Source organism: Vicia villosa, unplaced genomic scaffold (genome assembly GCF_029867415.1).
Source record: "Vicia villosa cultivar HV-30 ecotype Madison, WI unplaced genomic scaffold, Vvil1.0 ctg.005049F_1_1, whole genome shotgun sequence".
Lineage (NCBI taxonomy): Eukaryota > Viridiplantae > Streptophyta > Magnoliopsida > Fabales > Fabaceae > Vicia > Vicia villosa.
This window is the reverse complement of record NW_026706563.1, coordinates 107,103-133,328: the sequence shown is the minus strand read 5'-3', so window position 1 is coordinate 133,328 and position 26,226 is coordinate 107,103. Positions and strand designations below refer to the sequence as shown.

Genomic DNA, 26,226 nt, shown 5'->3' with positions numbered 1-26,226 from the left:
ACCAAGATTCTTGAATCGAACAATACTCATCGAAGAGGACAAATTACGAATATGATTCAAATGAACATTGATAACAATCTTCTTGACTATGTGTCCTAGGATCAATCTAGTCGATCCTGCAAGTAACCAAATCATATTTATTATAGTTTGGAAGACTAGCGGTTGTTTACCGGAAATCACCGTAAACAGCTGCATAAATACTCAAATATTATTTATAGGGTTAATAGTAGTTTATCCCCCTGTAATATGAGCGTGTTTCGGTTTACCCCCCTACCGTTGCCAAAGGCAGGTTTTGGCAACGGTTTTTTTTAAAAAATCGTTGCCAAAAGGTAGGGAGGGGGAAAAGCAAAATTCGCTAATATTACAGGGGGCTGAACTACTATTAACCCTTATTTATATTACTCAAAGTATTATATTTATTACTCAAAATAATATACATATTACTTAAAATAGTATAAATATTACTCAGAACAATGAATATATTACTCAAAATAGTTAAAATTCGATATTACTCAGAATGATGTAAATATTACTCAGAATAGTGTACTCATTACTCACAATTAATAATTACTCATAATTAATAGATAGATGTGTACAAATAATGCATATATTATTCATGGATTATGATATTATTACTCGTTTCTAACTAAAATGTTACTCGGAATAATTTAAATATTACTCGTACGAGACTTATGCACTGTGCATAAGGATATACCTTATGCAGATCAACCTGACCCACTAAAGATTTACAAATACTATTATTTTTTATTAATAAAAATATTTGTGATTGAGTTTCTGAAGAACTTCTTAAAAGATTTGTGATTGAGTTCCCAAAAATTAATAAATAAAGTTACCATCCTTCGTGCAACTTCAGCAACACTAATACTGACTGCTGCGTAGTTGCAGCCGCCAGTGTCAATGTGACCCATTGAATTGGACTTAATTACAACACATCATTCTCGTTTGCATGGGGTAATTGAAGGATAAGGTACATAATAAACTTTCCTAACGTTATGTGCCATTATGAAAGGGTCATACTCTTTGTACGTTCTATCTCTTCGAACCTCAACGATGTTTTTATCAACTTTTGTTCCTATGGAAGATGGATCATACCATTCATAATAAAATAAGACAACTTTATTTTCCGAGTCCATAAAATTATAGACCAACTCGTAAATATGTTTGATAACACCGTAGAAGTCGTCCTCACCACCCTCTGTAACTCCTTTTACAACTATACCACTGTTTACAATTTTCTTCCCTTCAGTCCATTTTTCAGTTTGAAATTTGTATCCGTTTACAAAGTATGTGTGCCATTTATTTACACGTTGACGATGAACTTTCGACAAACTTCTCAAATGGATTATTTCAGGAGTTGGAGCAACAATGCATGATAATTATTGCTTGAACTATGCAGGAAAATATGCGTGTGTGTAACCAATCGATGGTTGTCCGCCCGTTCTTTGAGAATAGTAGATACTAAATGTCCTATTTCAAAAAAAAAAAGGTTTGAGAAGGTTAAAACTCTTAACCAAAAGTAAATATATACTTAATTAAATATACTTATTCAAGATATGGTTTAACTTCAACACAGTGAATCAGCACATGAACATGAGCAGATTGCATTTCTTTTTTAGAAAGCCAATGCTCAATCGTCTTTCCAGAGGGACGACTGGGACAACCAAAAACTAATAAGGTGAATTGACTTCTTTCACTTAAGTGAACTTCGTTTCTTATGATACTTGGAGTCAACATCAGGTGATTGAAATAATGAGACCAAAGATGTGATGTTTCTCGATGCAAATAATGTATACAAATTAATCCCTCAACTCTTGCCTTATTTTTTACTGATCGCTTTGAATTTCCCATGAATCGTTCAAATGGATACATCCATCTATATTGAATAGGTCCACCAAGGAAAGCCTCATAAGCAAAATGCACAGGGAGATGCTCCATAGAATGAAAGAAATCCGGCGGAAATATTTGCTCCAGCTTACAAAGAATAACAGAAATATTTCGGTCCAATTGAATGATTCCCTCTACTCTTAAACTTGACTCACATATGTCTATAAAAAATTGACTGATCCCAGTTACTGGATTAAGCACATTCTTAGGGCAGTGAACTGAATGCAGTTAGAAGCAACCGTTCCATGAAAACATGACAATTGTGACTTTTCATTCCATGCAACTTCCCTGTTTTCGCATCAGTATATCTTACCAAGTTAGAAGAATAACCATCAGGCATCCTTTACTCATTTAAATCGACAAACTGCTTTTGCTTCTTGGGAAGTAAGAGTGTAACAAGCCTTGGGATTTAATAATTTTCCATTTGGTTGAGATTTCAACTCCAACTCTTTTCAATTACACAAAAGTTTCAAGTCTTTCTCGCCTTCTCATTATCTTTCATTTTCTCATTATCCATAACTGTGTTAAATAAATTATCAAAAAATTTCTTCTCAATAAGCATAACATCAAGATTATGTCGTAAAAAATTATCCTTCCAATATGGGAGGTCTAAAAAAAAACTTCTTTTTGTCCAATTGTGTGTGACCCCATATCCTTCAATTTTTCATGCTTCAACATTGATAGTCTAGAGTCAAAAGACCCCTCAAACAATGGTATATTTATTTCTTTCAACAACTGATAAAACTTGTGTGCTTTCTCATTCGGGAGCTCTTCTATATCAAAGTCTTGATGTTTATCATAAGCCACATTCAGCCCTAATGCGTCACTCATCATATCCTCGACTAAATTAAATTGTTCCTGACATTGCATATGTGTTGAACTCCTTGGGGCATCTCTGTTTATATCTGGTGCAAAATGTGTTTGACTGCTAGAAGCCTTTCGATTTATCTTTGGCATTTTTTCTCCATTAGCTGTCCAAACCTGATAATTTGGCCTAAAACCCACTCTCTCCAAGTGACGTTTCACTTCATAAGGGTCACTAATAATATTTATGCAACCACACTTTAAACACGGACACCTTACCCCTCCTTCGTTTTGACAACAATCTTAGGCAAACGCGTATGAGATAAACCCGACAATTCCTTCCATAAAATGCGGTGTAAGTCCACGACTTCCAGGAAACGTTCTATCATACCTCCACCTACGATAGAATTGATAACACTCCATACTACACATGTACAACATTGTTCATGTTTAATTTTACAAAAATAAAAGAGAGAATGACATATCGACAAATTTTTAAATTTTTGTCGATAACATCATATAATTAAGTATACATTTGATAATATTTAATATATTATATTTACTCTAATTAAACACTTTTCATACAATTTCTCTAGCTAATTTTAACAATGTTTTTAAATATTCTTAACCACACTTTCTAAATATATATTTAACCAAACAATATATCTACCGATTTATTCTAACTAAAAATATGTTTTAAGTATATTTAATCATGCAAATATACATTTTAAATAAATCTTTCTTAAAAGAGTATATAACCAAATTATACCCTCTAAAGAATATATTTTCTCTTTTCTAAGATATATATATATATATATATATATATATATATATATATATATATATATATATATATATATATATATATATATTGGGTGATACTAGTTTTTATATACTAAATATATTATATTGGGTTTTCAATAATAAACTTATTTTACATACTAAACAAACTACACATATATTATACTATTCTAAACGTGTTTTTTTAATAATAAACTTATTTTAAACAAATTATAATCAACTAATATTTTTTCTAATTAAACCTATTTTTACTAATACACTTAAAAATACTAATTAAGTTTTATATAACAAACTGTTTTTATTTATATATAAAAATTATATACTTTTTTAAAATAATTAAAAATTAAATACTTTTTAAATGTATTTACTTGTTTTCTAAATATAAAGTTATACTGTTTTTATTAATACAAATAAACATACTAAATATATTTTTTTTTTTAATAATCAAGGAATATATTAAAAAGAACCAATAGTTCTTACAAACATTACAAAAGGCGATCAAAGCCCGGATCTGAGGAGATTAAACACCAAATACACTTAAGAAAGATACAACATAGGATCTTTGTTGAACTCATAAAAGTTATATTTGGTTTGATTAATATTGCCGATGAAAGACCAACGCCAAACAAGAATCTTAATGCTCCAAACCATGTCTAGGATATTCCAATCCTCTCTTCTAAAAACGATACTATTTCTAACATTCCATATGGACCAACATATTGCCAACCACACCATGCCTTCTCTACCTTTTTTCACCCTCTTAAATTTACAAAAATCAAACCATCTCATGAAGCTCTCAAGGAAAGAAACCTCCCCAAAATCAACATAACCAATACAAGAGGCCATATCCCTCCAAATTAACTTTGATGCCCGACAAGGTAGAAGAATATGAAACAGAGATTCATGCACATTCTCACAAAAAACACACAAAGTAGAATTGGGAAAAGAAATACCTCTAGATGCAAGGAGATCCATGGTAGGCAACCTATTGATGAAACATCTCCAACCAAAATATTTAATTTTAAGAGGAACCAAAACTTTCCAAAGAAAAGAGAAAGTTTCTGAAAACTCCAAATGAGGACAGAACGGGATATGGAAATTATCATACAAACTATAACAGCTCCGGACCGAAAAATCCCCCTCCGCCTCACCGGCCCACCTCACGGTGTCCCTCTCCCCTTGTTGCCCCTGCTGCAGCCGCTCACCCATCAACAAAACATGCAGCCACTGCACTTCCGCCTCCGCCCCCGGATCTCCGTTACCCCTAACCCCAAAGTCTCCCCACTTCCAATCATTATTAACCCACCCGCCCATACAAGCAATTGATACAAACTTCATCTCCGATAAAGGATAAGCTACCGGAAATTCATCCTTTAAAATGAAGTCTTTTATCCAACAAGAATGCCAAAAAGAAATGTGAAAACCATCTCTAACCTTGAACCTACAATTTTTAACAAACACGCTCTCTTTGTAATCATGATCCAACGACAAAACATCCCTCCACCAAAATGATTTCAAAACCTTGTTATGATCAAAATATGCCGCTCCCACGACTTGAAGATTAATGTCACCGTATCTAGCTTTCAAAACTTCGTACCATAACGCTTCTGAACCTCCAAGAATCCTCCATCTCCACTTTTGAAGGAGAGCTAAATTGAAATCCCTAATTCTTCTTAATCCGAGACCTCCTCTCTCGGTTGGAAAGCAACTATTCCTCCAACTAACCCAATGAATTTTCTTACTATCTCCTCCTCCTCCCCAAAGAAACTTACTTTGCACCTTCGTTATTTCCTTTAAGATTTTCTTAGGCGCCTTATAAAACGACAACATGATGATGGCAAGACTACTAAGAACGGACTTGAGAAGAGTTAATCTTCCTCCAAAGGATAAAAACCGAGCCTTCCAATCCAAAAGCCTAGACTTGATTTTGCCAAGGATAATATTCCACGAAGAAATCCTTCTAGGATTGATTCCTATAGGAATTCCAAGAAAAACAAAAGAGCTATCTTCCCTCATACAAGACAAAAAATTAGAAGCATAATCCAAAAAATGATTTTCAACATTAATTCCAATAAGCTTGCTTTTATGATAATTAATCCCAAGCCCGGAAACTAATTCAAACCCTCTTAATAAAGCCTTGATCGTCCAAACTTGTTTCCAACTCCCTTCCCCAAAAAGTAAAGTATCATCGGCAAATTGTAGGATATCCACCGAGCAAGACCTCCTCATTTTAAAACCAATATATTCTCCCATCTCCACCGCCTTAGCCACCAAACGCCTCAAACCCTCCGCGACTATGACAAAACGGAAAGGTGATAGCGGATCACCTTGCCTTGACCCTTTTTCCACCTTAAACTCCGCCGTAGGACTACCGTTCATGTAAGACCCGTAAAAGTACGTTAGCGTAAATTAGAATTTGAGAATATTAAATAGTATAATGCTATTTTATTTTATCAATTATTTTTAATTGTCTATAAATAACACAGAGTTATTGAGACCATGTCGAAGTGTTACCAAAACTCTATTAATATTGGAATCATTTTCTTATAGTTTTAATTATCCATGCAAAATATTTTTACGGCGTCAAAATTTTAAGTCGGAGTTTTACAGACTGACCTTCGACACCGTGTGAATAATTAGCGGACAAAATATTTCGAGTTTTTACTTGTACCAAATTATTTTATTAATCTATGTTACGCGTAGAGCGTGTAGGTAAGCTCGTTTTATTTTTTTACACCATTTACAGTCACACTTTTACGTGTTAGAGCCTGTTTAACCGAGTATTTTTATTTAAGATTTTGATCATTTTCAGTCTGTATTATTAAACTTCGTTCCGCATTAATCATTTTAATATGTTTATTTTTATTTTTTAATAAAACGCGCGTTCAACTATTATTTGTTCCGAGTATTTTTTTATGTGTATATCTCGATTAACAAAATGCAATCTAAGTCTTTTTCTTACGTAGCATCATGGCATCAGTTAAGAAAATTACTAAGTATCACTTTCAAGTGGTAACTAAAATATCTAGATATTTTTAGTTGTTTTATTACTATTATAATGTTTGTGAGTAGAGAGAATTAAGGGTTGAGATTTAATACACATGGATTTAGCATTTGATCAAATGGCCATAATTCATTCACATTCTCTATTTAAGAAAACAATGATCAACACCTCTCACATTGTCTTTCTCTTCTTCTATGTTAACCGAACCTCCCTTCTCCACTCTTCATATTTTTCTTCTTCTTGCAATCTACTTAAATATCTTGTGAGATTTGAATGATCTTTGAGAGAGTTTTAGTAGATCAATTTAAGAGAGGATTAAAGAAAAGATTAAAGCTTGAGGTAACCAAATATTTTCAATCTTTCATATTATCTTATAGCTAGGCAAGGTTAGAAGCTTATGATGACAGTATGTTGTGATTCAAATAATTTGTTAAAGTTGGAATTTCATGATAACTTAAGTTAAGGCTTGACAGTAGATTAAAATTTCTTCTATGTATAATATTTATAATTAAAAGATTTAATTAACTCATCATCCTTAGACTAATTTATGACACTATATAAATATATCTAACTTGTTTTTAATTTGAAGTTTAAAACTCAAGATGAAGATTAGAATCAAATCTATAAATCAAAGTTAAGTGGCTAATAATTATATTTAAAATTTTAGAACCTACGGTGACCATAATTTGGGTTTTCTTTAAATTTGATTTAAAGTTAATAACAGCTTCTAATTTGGATCTAAAATTCTATTGGGTTGGGATGTTTTCTTTCACCTCACCTCTGTCTTTTAACACCCTGTCTTTAAAAATCTACTACTCTGTTTATGTTTTAAAGTTAGTAACGTTTAATAATTGTAAATTTTTTAAATATTTGAAATATGAGTTTGATGGGTAAATATAACATATGTTATTTATTCTTATTTAATTAGACTATAGTTATAGTAAAAGAAAAAATATATTTAAAGTTATATTTAGTTACTTTTTGGCGAAAATTGTCTGGATGACAAATAAATTTATACAATGACTATTTTGGAAATAAAATTAATAATATTAGTGATTTTAAATTCAATTTCAAATGGCATATTTAATTGTTTATTATAAATTAATAAATATTATTCTAAATTTACAATCAAATATTATTTAGTTGTTTACTTATTTATAGTCGTTTTTCAATGTTTTTATTCAAAGTATTTGACACAATATTTTGCTCAAAATAATAACTAACTTTAAACTGGTGTGTTAGAAACTTCTTTGAATTTCTATTTTATTATTCTTTTAAGAGAAAAATCATTTTCTATTTAAAAAGATATATTTTTAATATAAAATGATTAGGTTAGTAAAATGGGAGTAATAAAATCTAAACCTAATTAATTAGGTAAATGACCAAGGTATATCTCTCATTATGGATGTAATTAGGTTTGTATTAACTTGATTAAATTGTGTATTTTAAAAAGGTTCAGAGTGTGAACCGGACAAGAGACTTCGTATAGAGTGGCAAATAGTTCTCACGTAGTGTAAGTTAAATGTGTTGGAAGCTTGCTAAGGTAAGGGCACTTTCTAATGATATTATATATGATTGAATGCATATGTGCTGGTATGAATGATTGTGTGCCCGGATGGGGATGTGTGTTTCTGCTGTGATGCTAAACTTGTGAATGTGTTTTCATATGATTTGTTGAAAATATATGAATTGACTCGTGGTTATGATTACATATGTGAAGATTATGTAAGTTCATATGATTTGTTGAGTATATGAATTGACTATTGAGAAATATTATGATGCATTTGCATATATGTGCTCATGCATATCATAGTTGCGTGTATGTCGAGAGGACTGCACCAGGTGAGGACTCTAGAGGACGAGCCCACCTAATCCTGCGGGATTTTATTGAGTCGGTGTCTGTTTGGATCACTGTTTAGTGAGGCAGCACCCGTTTTAGTGAGGAACCCGACTGGCTGTGGTGATCACGACTCTCTGCGGAGAGGTTAAATTCCGGAATTCATGCATGTGAGGAACCCGACGGGCTGGGCGATCACAAGTGAGGAACCCGACTGGCTGGGCGATCACCACTCATATAGGTCTGCATTTAGGATATGTGTGCATTGCTCTATGTGTGGAAATAAATGATGAATTGGTTATACATATCATGTTGTTATATCTGTCATGGTGGTAATATCTATCGTATGGTTATATCTCTCTTGTTGTTACAAATATCATGTGGTTACATCCATTATGTCGTACTTGTATATGTCTATTCTTTCATGTATGTTGTTTTTAGATTGTGACCCTCTACTATTATTCTGTTGTGGCTAACGACCACCCAGGATGTTAGCAATTGGGGATAGTTAAGGTAACCAGGTGTGGTGAAGACTTGCAAGATGTGAATGACTTTGGCGATAGAAAACATCAAGACTCAATGTCATAGTGAGTCATTTGTACTAAGTCATCCTTGACTTGGAATTCAAGATCATCTTAGGGTTATGTTTCAGAGTGTTGTCCAGGTCTGTTATTGGGAAGTTTGTTGTTGAAGCTCAATGCTTAAATGTGTTAGTGGTATTGACCTTCACTTGTTGTCAAATCCTTGTAAGAAAATATATTCAAGTGGTCTAATATTTTATAACCATGGGCATTTCTTTGGTCCTAGTTATGGAAAATATTTAGACAGGTTGTCATTATGTTCTTTTAGACAGTATGTTTAATTGTGTTCTTAAACCTTTAATTGAGAAAACAATTTATAAAAGAGGTATTGTATTATGATCATTGTCATACAAAACTTTACTCTGATTTGTTTAAAAGATGATCATATTCTAAATACTTTGTTGTTTTAAAAAGAAAAAAAATACACTCTCGCTGTTAAAAATCGGGGTGTTACATTGTGGTATCAGAGCTCGGCGGTAGATTTCGCTAAGGGGTTGTGAGTCATGTGTCCTAAGCTGATCAAGTGTCGGGTTTAGTGGGAGTAAATATTTGTAGTCCTATGTTTTATATGTTTTGTGTCTTGAGTCAAGAACGTATATGCTTAGGTAATCGATTATTTCTTAACTGAAGTTAATGAACCCTATACTACTTTAGTAAGAAGGATAGTTAAAACCCTAGAGCATTAGTCGACTTTGGTCGACATATGTATCTGAATTCTTTGGATGTGTTAGTCTAGAGGGAGCAAGATTGAAGCGAGTAAGAACTAAAAGGTATTTCTGTAGTGACTCTATAGATTAGAGGTTGTGTTTGTTCTCGTCACTCACAAATGTTGAATAGGGACCAATGGAAGTCAAGCTTACAAATAGTTTCAAGTTAGAACCTTATTTGGGGGAACCTTTGTAGAAAAATTATTGGATGTTCATTCTGGTGAGATCAGAATGAGATGAGATGAAGCTTATTGACTATTAAGCATATTTTATCACTTTGGAATTTAAGAGCAGATACGGATGTCAATTGGAAATAATTATAATACTTGGATATCAATGAAGCGTCTTCTCTAGGAAGAAAATAGGTGTTGAGCGTTAAAAGTGATCGAACCAGGGAAGTTAGATAACAATTATACTTTTGGCAGGTATCTGAAAGGTTGAAGTTGGTTTCTTATGTTAGATATGTAATTAAATGTATTAAGGAAGAATCATGTGATGATTAAAGGTAGGAAACTAAGTATTACCTAGATAAGTGATGATCTATACGTAGTTCGGGATATAATGAGTAAAAAAGTTGATATGAGATGAAGGTAAAAGTAACACCATGAATTTAAGTGATCATAAGAGTTGGAATGGGCAAGGGTTAAATTATTCAAGTCATGGACGACAATGTTTGGAGACTTACTAGGAATTTGGAGGAATAATTTTTAGAGCGTTAGATTTCGAAAAATATGTTGGTTGGCACCTTAGTGAAAGTTAGAAATGAATAAGAAATTGATTAGTGAATAGATGTGCAAGGATGATTAGTAAGAACTTATGCAGGAAAGATTGAGTTGTGTTATAAAATAATATTATGATCTTTGGATAGTCACGATAATTAAGATGTTTTTTGCAATTGACAAGATAAAGGTTATGATGTGTTGGGAAACAACTCTAGGCGGTTGATTGATGAAATTTTGAAGTTCTAAATTTTTAGATGATCGATGAAGATCTAGTATGAGGGTCCTTGGAGTTGGGATATAGAAAAGATGGTCGGTCGCAAAGGAAGATTGAAGTTGTATGCGATCAAGGAACGATGGAGGTAACTCGCATTTTAATAGAGGGGTTGACAACCTTGTTGTTTGATTGTTAAAGTTAAAAAGGAGTTGTGAGAAAGACTACATTGATATACCTTAATAGGAAATGAAAAGGAGATTGAGCACTACATCAAGAATTTATGTTATAGATGATGAGGTTGCGCTCATACTTAAAGTAGAGATTTAAGAAGTGGTATAAATGGATAGAGAATAACTTTGAAGTTTAACATCATATATCACAAGGGTACTGAATAATGTATTTGTGTCCAGAAGGAAACTTACAATTGGAATCGAGATGGTGAATTTATAAAGGAAAAAAAAATGTTGGAAATGCGACTTATATTATTTAAGGTTTGTTTGGGAAACAAGCTCTTTCAAGAAAAAAAGAATTTAATAGTGAGAGGAAAGAAACTCAAATGAGTTTGGAAGAGGGTATAGGATAACACGAAAGACGTAGTGTGTCAACAATAGTCGTCAACAGAGGGGGACATTTCATGTCATGGTACACAAGGATAAGCTAGGTAATGATTTGGAAATAAGGGTTGCGTTAGAGTATGATACAATAGTTTAAGACTGGTGTAAAGTGAATTTGTGTCTTGTAGATGACATAGTTTTGGCATGTGAAAGAAAATTTGGGGAGCTTCAATCACCAACCGGATGTTGGGATGGTAATATTAATATTGTAATTTGGAAGGAAATTCGAATATGAACATATACAGATCACCACAATTATGAGATGAAATGAATAACTAAGGATTTATGGACATTGGCAAAGTTGTGAAGTTCTCTACGTGGATGACCGTTTCATTTGGGGCGAAACGGTTTGGATTGTACCTGGTGTATTAGCGTTTACTGCTTTGAGGATACTCAACAATTTTTCTGTGCTAAGTGAGCGTAAAGGAGGTTGTAACATGTTTTGGGCAATTATGTCTCAATGACGAGATTGTAGTAGCCAGAAATTGAGGAAAAATTTAGTTGACCTCGAAGGGATTGTTAGGACCTTATGCCTTAGATGACTTTAAGTACAATTGCAAAGAATTCCATTTTTGTTAAGCAAGGATAGTTTGTACCACCATCATGGTTGTTGGCTACCTACTGAAAAATTTAGGAACTGATCACCCTTAATCTCTTGTTGATAGTATATGGAATTATGTTGAATGGAATAGACGAGTCTTGTTGATAGTGTGTAAAGTTAATTAAGCATTCTATCAGGAGGATAGTTGATCACCACTTCACATAAACCTAGTGGAGTGGGTTGAGACGTGGAGGTGGAAATGTGACTATGAGAGTTTAAGCATTTACCTAGAATCCTAGAGGACTTGTCATTTATGAATGTGTTCTTTTAAGCTTAGTTTTGAGTGTTGAACTCATAGTGTGATGTCTAGCCTTACATCTAGAGTCTGAGTCAGTGCATATTTGTAGAGGGTTGCGATAAGTGCACGATCGTGCTAGTGATGGTGGTAGTAATAACTAGTCGAGGTTTTACACTTGCCTTAAGTTTCGAGGACGAAACTTCTTTTAGGAGGGTAGTAATGTAAGACCCGTAAAAGTACGTTAGCGTAAATTAGAATTTGAGAATATTAAATAGTATAATGCTATTTTATTTTATCAATTATTTTTAATTGTCTATAAATAACACAGAGTTATTGAGACCATGTCGAAGTGTTACCAAAACTCTATTAATATTAGAATCATTTTCTTATAGTTTTAATTATCCATGCAAAATATTTTTACGGCGTCAAAATTTTAAGTCGGAGTTTTACAGACTGACCTTCGACAACGTGTGAATAATTAGCGGACAAAATATTTCGAGTTTTTACTTGTACCAAATTATTTTATTAATCTATGTTACGCGTAGAGCGTGTAGGTAAGCTCGTTTTATTTTTTTACACCATTTACAGTCACACTTTTACGTGTTAGAGCCTATTTAACCGAGTATTTTTATTTAAGATTTTGATCATTTTCAGTCTGTATTATTAAACTTCGTTCCGCATTAATCATTTTAATATGTTTATTTTTATTTTTTAATAAAACGCGCGTTCAACTATTATTTGTTCCGAGTATTTTTTTATGTGTATATCTCGATTAACAAAATGCAATCTAAGTCTTTTTCTTACGTAGCATCATGGCATCAGTTAAGAAAATTACTAAGTATCACTTTCAAGTGGTAACTAAAATATCTAGATATTTTTAGTTGTTTTATTACTATTATAATGTTTGTGAGTAGAGAGAATTAAGGGTTGAGATTTAATACACATGGATTTAGCATTTGATCAAATGGCCATAATTCATTCACATTCTCTATTTAAGAAAACAATGATCAACACCTCTCACATTGTCTTTCTCTTCTTCTATGTTAACCGAACCTCCCTTCTCCACTCTTCATATTTTTCTTCTTCTTGCAATCTACTTAAATACCTTGTGAGATTTGAATGATCTTTGAGAGAGTTTTAGTAGATCAATTTAAGAGAGGATTAAAGAAAAGATTAAAGCTTGAGGTAACCAAATATTTTCAATCTTTCATATTATCTTATAGCTAGGCAAGGTTAGAAGCTTATGATGACAGTATGTTGTGATTCAAATAATTTGTTAAAGTTGGAATTTCATGATAACTTAAGTTAAGGCTTGACAGTAGATTAAAATTTCTTCTATGTATAATATTTATAATAAAAAGATTTAATTAACTCATCATCCTTAGACTAATTTATGACACTATATAAATATATCTAACTTGTTTTTAATTTGAAGTTTAAAACTCAAGATGAAGATTAGAATCAAATCTATAAATCAAAGTTAAGTGGCTAATAATTATATTTAAAATTTTAGAACCTACGGTGACCATAATTTGGGTTTTCTTTAAATTTGATTTAAAGTTAATAACAGCTTCTAATTTGGATCTAAAATTCTATTGGGTTGGGATGTTTTCTTTCACCTCACCTCTGTCTTTTAACACCCTGTCTTTAAAAATCTACTACTCTGTTTATGTTTTAAAGTTAGTAACGTTTAATAATTGTAAATTTTTTAAATATTTGAAATATGAGTTTGATGGGTAAATATAACATATGTTATTTATTCTTATTTAATTAGACTATAGTTATAGTAAAAGAAAAAATATATTTAAAGTTATATTTAGTTACTTTTTGGCGAAAATTGTCTGGATGACAAATAAATTTATACAATGACTATTTTGGAAATAAAATTAATAATATTAGTGATTTTAAATTCAATTTCAAATGGCATATTTAATTGTTTATTATAAATTAACTAGTACAAGACCCGTGCTCCCGCACGGGTAAATTTATCTCTTTCTTAAATCATTCGTTAAATATTATTAAAAATAATAAAATACTGTAAATTTATATTATTAATACAAAATAAAAATTTGAATGTTTGTGTCTTATCTTAATAGATTTCAAGGAACATTATTCTGAATTGCTTTAATTAAATTTTTCAATAGAATATCTACAAAGAAGCTATAAATCTTATCACTTACAACAATAACATATGCATCAATAAATAATCCAATTCATATTGATATAATTGGCAATTACATCTGGAGTGGTCAAAATATATTTATATTATTCTCATAAAAAAGAATATATTTATCATGATCAATTTATTAATTAGTTTAAAAAATATATTTAAATTTTTAGAATTCTTTATTTTTTTAACATTGTAATAATATTGTAATTTATCAATTATGATAGTATATAATATATTTTTATTATTGACATATTGTTGTTAACATGAAAAATTTCATTAAAAAAATTATTGAAATAAAATTCTTATTAACTATAAATAGTTGTAGGTGTAACACAAATTATTAACAAAATTTAATATAATTTTCAATATAATATAATAATATATTTAATTAATTAATTTTATGCAAAAGTTAATATTTTATAATTTAAAAAGTGATGATAGTTAGAACTTCATCAGTTACCAAACACACACACAATTACTTTAATGATAATCTAAAAACCAAACTTAAGACATTATATATAATAATATATAATACCTAGACCAAGTACAATGTAAACTTTCGTGAATAAATATAAAACACTAATTTTTGCGAGGACGGTTAATCGATACAATATTGGCTTTATTATACATGAAGTATCGAGAAAATAGTTTTTCATTTGAATATACATTTAAAACATTCTCCTCTCCTCACTCACAACTAAAATGAATCAATGGCATAAAATAGTTAAAGTAGACCAGATGACTTCATGTTAAAGTATAGTAGATGTAGGCACAAAAACATAGTATTAATTTCTGCTTGAAATTATGATAATGTACTAAAAAAAATTTAGAGTTATTGAGCACCGGTTATAAAGGATTGTTCACAAACATATTGCCAACATACACAAACTCCACAAGAACTATTCCAGCACCAAAAATACAACAGAAAATTTAAACACGAATTGAATATTTAGAAAGGAAGCAAAATCACCTCTTACTCATAATCATTAGATAAATAAGCCACATATCATTTGCCAAACACCACAATAAACGCCTAAGACTTTAGATTTAATTAGTTCCAACATGCCGGTCCGTTGTGCAGAAGTTCTATCACAACCAATATGTTTCAGATTTTCGACAATGTCGCATTTTGGCACAAAATAGACCCTGCAACAGCCCAAGCTAAATCTCGACAATGTCACATTTTTGCACAAAATCAACTTCACCACTACCTAAGCCGAGACGAACCTTATCTTATTTAAACACGACCCAGAGCTCCGCTTAAATGCAACGATATTATAGTATATGAGCCATGTCGTCTTGATAATAGTTTCATGTTAAATGTACCATATGTATCAGAAGCATGTACATTGCAATATCAGAATTGCAACAAAATGAAGCTGCTTACTTCTTACCTTTTCTTGCTTACTCTTACAAAGCTCAATGAAGCTGCTTCAACTCAGTTCTTATTATGATGCAGTGAATGTTCCTAGTGTTTCATTACCTTTCCTTGTGAAGATGAACCAAGAGACTTGGAACCCTACCATACAATCTCAAGAGTTTTTTCCGTTAATCGCTTGGCTCTATCTTGGTAATCGATTCTAACAAAAAAGAGGGAATCAAATCCTAGCAACTGCATTGACACAATCACATAGATAAAACTTGAAAATTCAGTGACACAGTGCAACTTTTATACGAATGTACAATGACTCAAGTTATAATAGTATTCTAATTTTCAAGTGATCAAATCTAGTGCATTCAAGCATGTTACATTGACAAGTAGTAAGAAGCAATAACATAACATATCATACCTCAGCTCCAAGCAAGTACGCCTGAACAGCAGAATGGCCAAACTGGTCAATCTGCCAGCCAACTCTTGGAATCTTACCAAACTCATTTTTGATGAACTGATGCCCAAACGTTGTCTGATCAATCAGGTCAATGTATTGTGAAAGTTGATGTTTTGACTTACTAAGTCAGAAAAGAATCTGTTTGCGGTGAATAATGTTCAAGTCATGTTTGGTTTACCGTTTACATATGCACACATGAGTTTTCGGCGTGAGGTTTTGGAAGCTTCGCCATAAAGAAAAACTCATGAGTATAAGGATAAGTGATGCATTTATTTCCAGATTTAAGCCACATCCAAAACCAGGAGCTTTATCAAATGTTTTGTCTAACTTTACTAACATATCAAAACCCCAATAAAATGCATTGACATAGAAGGAAAGAGCAAGTTAATCTTGTGTTAGTGGCATTGGAACCTTAGCTGTTGATGTATTGATTCTGAGCAAGCCAAGTCAGTATTGAAGGGCAAATTCCTCTCATGTTAAAGCTTATTAGAGAATTCGGCCTGAAAAGTGCACCTGATGAATATGCTGGAAATTTGAGGAGCTGCCATTTTCATACACAGTTTAAACTTCTGCAATACAAAAGAAAATGAGACCTGTAAACATGAGTTCCATAAAAAGTAATACGAATAAAGTTTGTTTCACAAGTAATACGAATAGAAGGAAATACAGAGTGTTTACTGATTAAAGCTTCCCTAAGGCTAAAATTAGAACGCTAACTCAATTATGTGTCAATATATGAATACCACAAGCTTACATAACCGTAATATCCAAATGCATGTCCTTCATTAAATCTAGTATAATCAAGGCCTGATAATGAAATGTATAGTCAAATAATCACACAAAAAATTATGTTATAAGAAAAAGTAGTATAAATAATGTTTTCATCCATACACACAAATCACTACATATATATCCTGCATGAGGTATGATAGCATATACATTGGTCCAAGCTCAATGTGAAATATGGAGGTTCACTTCTCAACTTACAATCATTAACAAAACAGCCTCAATTGGTATCTAGATCAGTGCTTCGTATATCACAATTAAAAGAAAAACTGGAGTTTTTGCTTACCATAAATTAGTCTGTCTGTCATTTGCTTTGCACATGCATAAGACCATCAATTTGTTTCTAAACTGGACTAAAAATACAAGGACTCACATCTTCATTGAGCATGTAATATTGGGGTCCTGCATCATGCAAATTTGTGTTAAGTATAGAAACAAATTTAAGAAAATGACATTTGATTTATTTTCGCTGTAATGAACTGTTTTTTAAAACCTTGGTAGTGACTATACACATTAAATGAAACAAAAGCATGAAATAATTCAGATACAACCAAATGATTAACTTTTTAAAAATAAGCATCCAACTAAGCCCTAACTATTTTGTTAATCGGGTAACTTTCAATATTCCTAGGCAGAAAGCTACCTATAGTCTTCCCAAAGACCTCACAAGTAGAAAAATGAATCGCACGATAATTGTTCTCCGTGCAAAATTTAATCTGCATGCATAATTTCACCAACAATTTCAATACTCCTATGCAAAAAGCATCAATAAAAAACTCACCACTGGAATCACATCAATGGAATTACTGAAAATAGTGTCCAGTGGCCGCGTATTATAATCTGCCGGCGTGTAAATTGCAGCATGATTGATAGTCTACAACAAAAACAACATCATTAAAATTTATTCAAAAATTATTCTGCACAAAGCTCTGCAAGTCATCTCTAAGAGAAACTCTTTCAACCTACGAGAACATCATTGCTAATCTCTGCAAGAACATCATTTAAATCGTTAATTACATTCAGTTTTTACAATTTCAAACCTAAAACCAAACAGAGTTGTTGCTAATCTCTAACCGACAAAATACCATAATCACGTATTCATAAACTATTAAACCAACACAATCAACTTCCTGACAGAATACCATAATCCATAATATACTAAGCAAAATACAACAATTTCATAATAGATTACAAGTAACGTTCTTTGGTGCAAAAGGATCATTGTCATAATCTTCATCATCAAAATCTGGTGATGGTCTTGTATTCCCTGTAGTATCTAAAGACAACAGGATAAAAAAGATACTCAAAAAATAATCTTCATCATCAAAATCTGGTGACGGTCTTGTATTCCCTGTAGTATCTAAAGACAATAGGATAAAAAAAGAGATTCAAAAAACAAAGAAAGATGTAATGATAAGAAATCAAACCATACCCCTTATTGTTTTCCACTACTGCGAGAATCAACGAATAGATATGTCATGTTGCAACTTCACCATCTCACAACTTTCATTTATCCTTCTTTGAGATTCATATGTCTAATGTTCAAATATTGCTTTCAGAAATTTACATTATTCAAAAATTCTTTGAGAGAGAGACATGAAGATAAAGGATAGTAAGGGGATGTGATGCACTTACAAAAACTACCCTTAAAAAGTGAACACCAAGAAGGAAGGAAAGATGTAAAACGGAAGAACTCGGAAGGGATGAAGAACGATGTTACCTTTTGGCCGAGACAGCTGAATTGGAGGTGATATTTTGCTCTGAAGGGTTTATGCGACAAGGAAGAAGTCTGGAGGGATGAAGAGTGAAATGAAAGTGATATTGATTAAAGTATGAAAATCTGTGCCTCCGACGAGTCTGAAAATACGCCGAGGTTGATGAAGGGAGTGTGGAGGTTCCCAGATCTGATGAGAGAGATGAGGGGAAAGTATTGGTTCTGCTAGGGTTGGGGGAGGGAAAGAGAGACGAGAAGAGAGGAAGAGAGACAAGTAGTCAGTTTTCAAAATTCAAAATGAGTGAAGAAATTGTCTGCCCGGTTAAAACACTAAATTGTGAAATCCAAGGGATATTAGGAAACACCCAATAAAAATATTGAAAGGGGAGTGCCACTTGGAAGAATAGAGAAATATGATTGGTGGAAATTAAACTTTGATTTAGCAAATTACAATAAAGGGCTTTTTTAAGGGTAATTATTTTTGTCATGAAGGGTAATTTAGGGTGTTTGGTGGTATGTTTAATTCTTAGTTAGGTAGTTGATAAATATTATTCTAAATTTACAATCAAATATTATTTAGTTGTTTACTTATTTATAGTCGTTTTTCAATGTTTTTATTCAAAGTATTTGACACAATATTTTGCTCAAAATAATAACTAACTTTAAACTGGTGTGTTAGAAACTTCTTTGAATTTCTATTTTATTATTCTTTTAAGAGAAAAATCATTTTCTATTTAAAAAGATATATTTTTAATATAAAATGATTAGGTTAGTAAAATGGGAGTAATAAAATCTAAACCTAATTAATTAAGTAAATGACCAAGGTATATCTCTCATTATGGATGTAATTAGGTTTGTATTAACTTGATTAAATTGTGTATTTTAAAAAGGTTCAGAGTGTGAACCGGACAAGAGACTTCGTATAGAGTGGCAAATAGTTCTCACATAGTGTAAGTTAAATGTGTTGGAAGCTTGCTAAGGTAAGGGCACTTTCTAACGATATTATATATGATTGAATGCATATGTGCTGGTATGAATGATTGTGTGCCCGGATGGGGATGTGTGTTTCTGCTGTGATGCTAAACTTGTGAATGTGTTTTCATATGATTTGTTGAAAATATATGAATTGACTCGTGGTTATGATTACATATGTGAAGATTATGTAAGTTCATATGATTTGTTGAGTATATGAATTGACTATTGAGAAATATTATGATGCATTTGCATATATGTGCTCATGCATATCATAGTTGCGTGTATGTCGAGAGGACTGCACCAGGTGAGGACTCTAGAGGACGAGCCCACCTAATCCTGCGGGATTTTATTGAGTCGGTGTCTGTTTGGATCACTGTTTAGTGAGGCAGCACCCGTTTTAGTGAGGAACCCGACTGGCTGTGGTGATCACGACTCTCTGCGGAGAGGTTAAATTCCGGAATTCATGCATGTGAGGAACCCGACGGGCTGGGCGATCACAGGTGAGGAACCCGACTGGCTGGGCGATCACCACTCATATAGGTCTGCAGTTAGGATATGTGTGCATTGCTCTATGTGTGGAAATAAATGATGAATTGGTTATACATATCATGTTGTTATATCTGTCATGGTGGTAATATCTATCGTATGGTTATATCTCTCTTGTTGTTACAAATATCATGTGGTTACATCCATTATGTCGTACTTGTATATGTCTATTCTTTCATGTATGTTGTTTTTAGATTGTGACCCTCTACTATTATTCTGTTGTGGCTAACGACCACCCAGGATGTTAGCAATTGGGGATAGTTAAGGTAACCAGGTGTGGTGAAGACTTGCAAGATGTGAATGACTTTGGCGATAGAAAACATCAAGACTCAATGTCATAGTGAGTCATTTGTACTAAGTCATCCTTGACTTGGAATTCAAGATCATCTTAGGGTTATGTTTCAGAGTGTTGTCCAGGTCTGTTATTGGGAAGTTTGTTGTTGAAGCTCAATGCTTAAATGTGTTAGTGGTATTGACCTTCACTTGTTGTCAAATCCTTGTAAGAAAATATATTCAAGTGGTCTAATATTTTATAACCATGGGCATTTCTTTGGTCCTAGTTATGGAAAATATTTAGACAGGTTGTCATTATGTTCTTTTAGACAGTATGTTTAATTGTGTTCTTAAACCTTTAATTGAGAAAACAATTTATAAAAGAGGTATTGTATTATGATCATTGTCATACAAAACTTTACTCTGATTTGTTTAAAAGATGATCATATTCTAAATACTTTGTTGTTTTAAAAAGAAAAAAAATACACTCTCGCTGTTAAAAATCGGGGTGTTACAGTTCACAAGAACCGACATCTTACTCGAGAAAATCAACGCCTCCATCCACTTCATCCAAGTATCCCCAAAGCCCAATGTAGGTAATAATTAATCACCAATTATCCTTAATCAACTGTTAATCAAATCGAAATATTAAGATCAATCCTAGGTTTCTTCATGATTGGAATTGGAACAACTGATTTAATCTAAATACATAAGTATATTTTTAAACTGAAAATGAAAATAAGTATATTATTATATTTCTAAATACTATTAGACTATATTCTTTTTACTATTAAAAATACCAACTAAATTTTATATAATATACTGTTTTTAATTATATATATAAAAAAAACAAATTATACTGTTTACTTCTTATTTTCTAAATAAAAATTATACTCTTTTTATTCATACAACTAAAAATACTTAATACTTTTTAAGTATATTTTAGTTTGTTTTCTATATAACTAATATTCTGTTTTTATATAACTATATATTTTTAGATTGCTCATAATCAGGAAGGATTTGTCAAAGGAAGATTTATAGCACATAACATCATGATTTGCCAAGACCTTGTGAAGCACTATGGATGAAAATCTAGCTGTATGATTAAGCTCGACTTTAAGGAAAGCATATGGCACAATCGAGTGGGATTTTTTCATTGAAGAAATGTTAAAAGCCTTTAATTTCCCAAGTAAGTTCGGATCTCTTATTATGCAATGTGTGCGTGCTCCGAAATTCTCGCTGATGATTAATGGTTCAGTGCATGGATATATTGATTCCAAAAGAGGATTACGACAAGGAGGCTCTATGTCACCTTTACTCTTTGTTTTGGGAAGGGAATATCTATCTCGTATTAGGAAAAAGATCGGGAATCTGGAAAATTTTCAATTTCATGAAAGATGTTAGGAGTTAAGACTCAAGTCAACCACTTAAGTTTTGCGGATGATGTTCTTCTATTCTTTCATGGAGACTTCAGAACTATACTCTATATGATGCAAGGTCTGAAGCCTTTCTCCAAGACTTCAGGTCTTTACCCCAATGAAACGAAGTCTGATATTTAATACTATGGCATGCCGAAAATTGAAGGGCAGAGAATTGTAGAAGCATCAGGTTTCAGTAAAAGTTCCCTCCCATTCAGATACTTGGGTATACCTATAAGTTCTAAATAATTTTTAACCAAATACTTCCAATTACTAGTTAAAAAGATGACATCTCGCATTAGAAGTTGGAGTACCTTTCTGACATAGGAATTAGGAAGTTAGGAACTTACTAAAAATCGAAAGTCCGCCTAAGGGGGCTATGGGTCAGGATCGGTGGAAGAGAAAGTGGCCAGTGTTGCTTTACTTTGATGGATTTCCTTTGCAAGTAGAGCTACTCTAATAAATTCTTTTTTGTTGTCAATTCACTCATATTGGAACCAAATTATTATTCTTCCAAAGAGGAACATAAAGGACATCACAACTATATGTAGCCTTTCTGTGGACTGGGAAAGCTGAGTCAATGAATCCGAGAAGCCAAAGAGATAAACATTGGTTTCATTCTTTATAATAGATTGTTGTATTATAGATTATTCAGATCTTTATGATCTGTTATTTGATGTAGTTTGTAATGACTTGACAGTTTGAACAATAAACTATCTGATTCGTAAAAAAAATCTTTCCGTTTTATCAATTTTTTGCAGCTTGCCTCATTTTGATGCACCAACCCAATCATAAAATGCCAACATCTCCGCAAATTTACCACTTCAATTCATCTCATTCCCGACTCTGTTAATCTCCAAAGAATCCCTACCATTAATGAAAATTCACATAATGCAATCGTTCTACTAATGACATTTCTTAGTGCTTTTTCTTTTTATTGTTTTTCCATCTAGTTGAATACTATTTTTCTCACTACTACAATTTTGGCCTACGGCCTGTTAGAGATTATTTGTTATAGCTTAGTCTTTATTAATGTTGTTATCAAGTCCTAGTATTTAGGAAGAATAAGTCAGTCATGAAGTCCTAGTTTTTAGGGAGAATCAGTTTTAATTTCAGTTTCTTAAGTAACCACGTAGTAGGCTTGTAAACGTGGTTTTATGCCACTCTGTTGTTCTGATAGAAGGCTATAAAACAGCCTCTGTTTGTTTTGATTCAATTGAGTGTTATTTTCCTGTTGCTATCTCTTAGTCCTTGAGTTTTAACAATTAGTATCAGAGCTCCGAAAGGGGCCTGATAGAGTGTGAGTTAAACAAAGAGAGAACAAAATGTCAACTTCACAGAAGTTTGTGCAGCCGTCCATTCCGAGGTTCGATGGCCATTATGATCATTGGTCAATGATGATGGAAAACTTTCTAAGGAGCAAGGAGATGTGGAGCCTAGTGGACGAAGGAATCCCGGCGCCAGCAACTGGGACAGCAGCAGCAAGTGAAGCACAGAGGAAGACCGTGGAGGAGGCCAAACTCAAAGATCTGAAGGTCAAGAACTTCTTATTCCAGGCGATTGATAGAGAAATCCTGGAAACAATTCTTGACAAGGGAACGTCGAAGGCAATATGGAACTCAATGAAACAGAAGTATCAAGGGTCCACAAAAGTGAAAAGGGCACAACTTCAAGCATTGAGAAGGGAGTTTGAGTTGCTCACCATGAAAGGAGGAGAAAAAGTGGACAGTTTCTTGGGACGAACCTTGGCCGTGGTGAACAAGATGAAGTCAAACGGTGAGACAATGGAGCAAAGTACAGTGGTTAGTAAGATACTTAGATCATTATCAAACAAGTATAATTATGTTGTTTGTTCAATAGAGGAGTCAAATGATCTAAGTACTTTAAGCATTGATGAGTTGCATGGAAGTCTCCTTGTACATGAACAAAGGATGCAAGGAAACCAAGAGGAGGAACATGTGTTGAAAGTAGCTCATGAAGACAGGCCAAATAGGGGAAGAGGTCAAGGAGTTTTTAGAGGAGGACGTGGCAGAGGTAGAGGGAGACATTCTCTAAACAAAGCAATTATTGAGTGTTTCAAATGCCATAAGTTGGGACACTTTCAATACGAGTGTCCTGACTGGGAGAAGAGAGCAAATTATGCTGAGTTGGACGAAGAAGAAGAGCTTTTATTGATGTCCTATGAAGAACCTCATCAAACAAAGAAAGAAGAAATATGGTACTTTGACTCAGGCTGTAGTAATCATATGACAGGGAACAAGGAATGGTTTTTAGACTTAGAAGAAGAATACTGCAAAACAGTGAAGCTTGGAAATGATATGAGAATGACAGTAGCAGCAAAAGGAAGTGTAAGGATGGAATTGAATGGCATAACCCAGGTAATATCGAATGTTTATTATATTCCTGAGCTTAAAAACAATTTATTAAGCATAAGACAACTTCAAGAAAAGGGGTTAGCCATTCTGATTCGGGACGGAACTTGCAAAGTATTTCATCCTAGGAGGGGGTTAATTATGCAAACTGATATGAGTGGAAATAGAATGTTTTATGTGTTAGCTTTCATGGCACAAAAACATTCTTTGTGTTTACAAGCTGAAGCTGCTTCAAAAGAAGATACTGTGTCAGAAAAAGAAACTCACATGTGGCATTGTCGCTTTGGGCACTTGAATCACAGGGCACTAAGAACACTTTCCTACAAGAATATGGTAATTGGCTTACCCTCTTTGAAGTCTCCAAAGAAGATATGCAGTACATGCTTAACCGGAAAGCAACATAAAAATCCTATGCCGAGGAAGAGCTTGTGGAGAGCATCAAAGCAACTTCAATTAGTACATTCAGATATATGTGGTCCTATCAAGCCATCTTCGGACAGTGACAAAAGGTACATCTTAAGTTTTATTGATGATTTTACTCGTAAAACCTGGGTTTATTTCCTACATGAGAAGTCAGAAGCTTTTGCAACATTCAAAATTTATAAGGCTTGTGTTGAAAAGGAGACAGGTGCATTCATAACTTGTTTGAGGACAGATAGGGGTGGTGAGTTCACCTCAAATGAGTTTGAAGAGTTCTGTCAATCTCAGGGCATCAGCCGACAATTAACGGCGGCTTATACTCCTCAGCAAAACGGAGTTGCTGAAAGGAAAAACAGGACGATTATGAATGCTGTTCGATCCATGTTAAACGAAGAGCAAGTACCGAAAGCTTTTTGACCCGAGGCTGTGAGGTGGTGTGTGCATATTCAGAACCGATGTCCAACAGTGGCAGTTGAAAACAAGACTCCAGAAGAGGCTTGGAGTGGTGAGAAACCTGTGGTGGAGTATTTTCGAATCTTTGGATGTGTTGCACATGTTCATGTACCAGATCAAAGAAGGAGCAAGTTGGATGACAGGAGAAGAAAATGTGTCTTCCTAGAAGTTAGTGATGAGTCCAAGACATGGAGATTATACAATCCAATCTCAAAGAAGATTATTGTGAGCAAAGATTGTGAATACAAGATTACACTCAAAGATGTTTTTGATTCATGGCAAACTCAAATAAGCATTCAAACAACAAGACGGAAGCAGAAAACTCAAAGAAAAGCAAGCATTGATCACTCATGATAGTACAGGTTGATCTACTATGCATATAGGTCGACTCAACACAAGCAGAACAAGAAGAATGCAGAAAATCAACAGTTAGGTCGACCTACTGTCATCCCAGGTCGACCTAAAATGAAGAAATCTACATATCAGTCTGCTAGGTCGACCTACACAACAACTAGGTCGACCTAACCTAAGAAATTGTTCCCAGAACTCATCTGAAGGGGTTCTGGTCGACCTACTCCTTTAACAGGTCGACCTAACTGGGAGCAAAATTCTGCAAGCACTGCTAGGTCGACCTAAGCTCTACAAGAGGTCGACCTAACTGATCAAGAATGCCAAAAATCCTGTTTCTCCCATCTCCAACTGTTAAGCTATCATATATATATTATCAAAGGTTCATTATTAAAAAAAAAACACCAACGACTGAAAGATACACAAACGCTTCTCATCTTCGTTCTTCATCATCTCCAACACAATTACACATAATCATTCTTGCGTTGCGGGTTAGTGATGAGTTCGATAACGTCCATGGAACGGAATTGAAGATTCCTAGTGGGTGAAGGTTTGTGGGGTTTGTTGGTGAATAAAATCTGCAGGTTTTGTCCTCCACGACGGGTGGTTCTTGGGGGTTTTTATCAAGAGGCGTTCATTGAGGATTCGGCTGAGTGTAACGATTGAGGAACGGGGAGTTCAAGGAATCAAGACACTGCAGAAGGGAATCAAAGTGAAGCTCTTGGATAACCTTGATCTTGCTCAAGATTAAGGGGGAAGAAGATTCAAAGGATCGACATAATTGGTTTATCGTTTATCGCTTTGTTATCTTCTTTGTATATACTACTTTCAACATTAATGAAAGATTACCCAATTTCAATTTGGAATTAGGGGCAGACGTAGTCGTAGCGAGGA

At 33.2% G+C, this 26,226-nt stretch overlaps 2 long non-coding RNA genes across 6 annotated transcripts; one reads left to right on the top strand and one right to left on the bottom strand.

The window, feature by feature from the left end:
* The first annotated feature begins 6,709 nt into the window (after window positions 1–6,709).
* LOC131642454 (uncharacterized) lies at window positions 6,710–12,795 on the top strand. The gene is made up of 3 exons (XR_009295902.1): window positions 6,710–6,853; window positions 7,968–8,057; window positions 8,839–12,795. It is a non-coding gene; the product is annotated as an uncharacterized LOC131642454 (long non-coding RNA).
* A 1,711-nt stretch (window positions 12,796–14,506) lies between these two features.
* LOC131642453 (uncharacterized) lies at window positions 14,507–18,962 on the bottom strand. Of its 5 annotated transcripts, none has more exons than XR_009295900.1 (4): window positions 18,534–18,962; window positions 17,595–18,348; window positions 17,100–17,215; window positions 14,507–16,596 (listed from the first exon to the last, which is right to left on the bottom strand). It is a non-coding gene; the product is annotated as an uncharacterized LOC131642453 (long non-coding RNA). The 5 variants fall into 5 exon arrangements; XR_009295899.1 differs by having other exon boundaries at window positions 17,595–18,089; window positions 18,246–18,958; XR_009295901.1 differs by having other exon boundaries at window positions 14,509–15,778; window positions 15,989–16,596; window positions 17,595–18,920.
* Window positions 18,963–26,226: the final 7,264 nt, after the last annotated feature.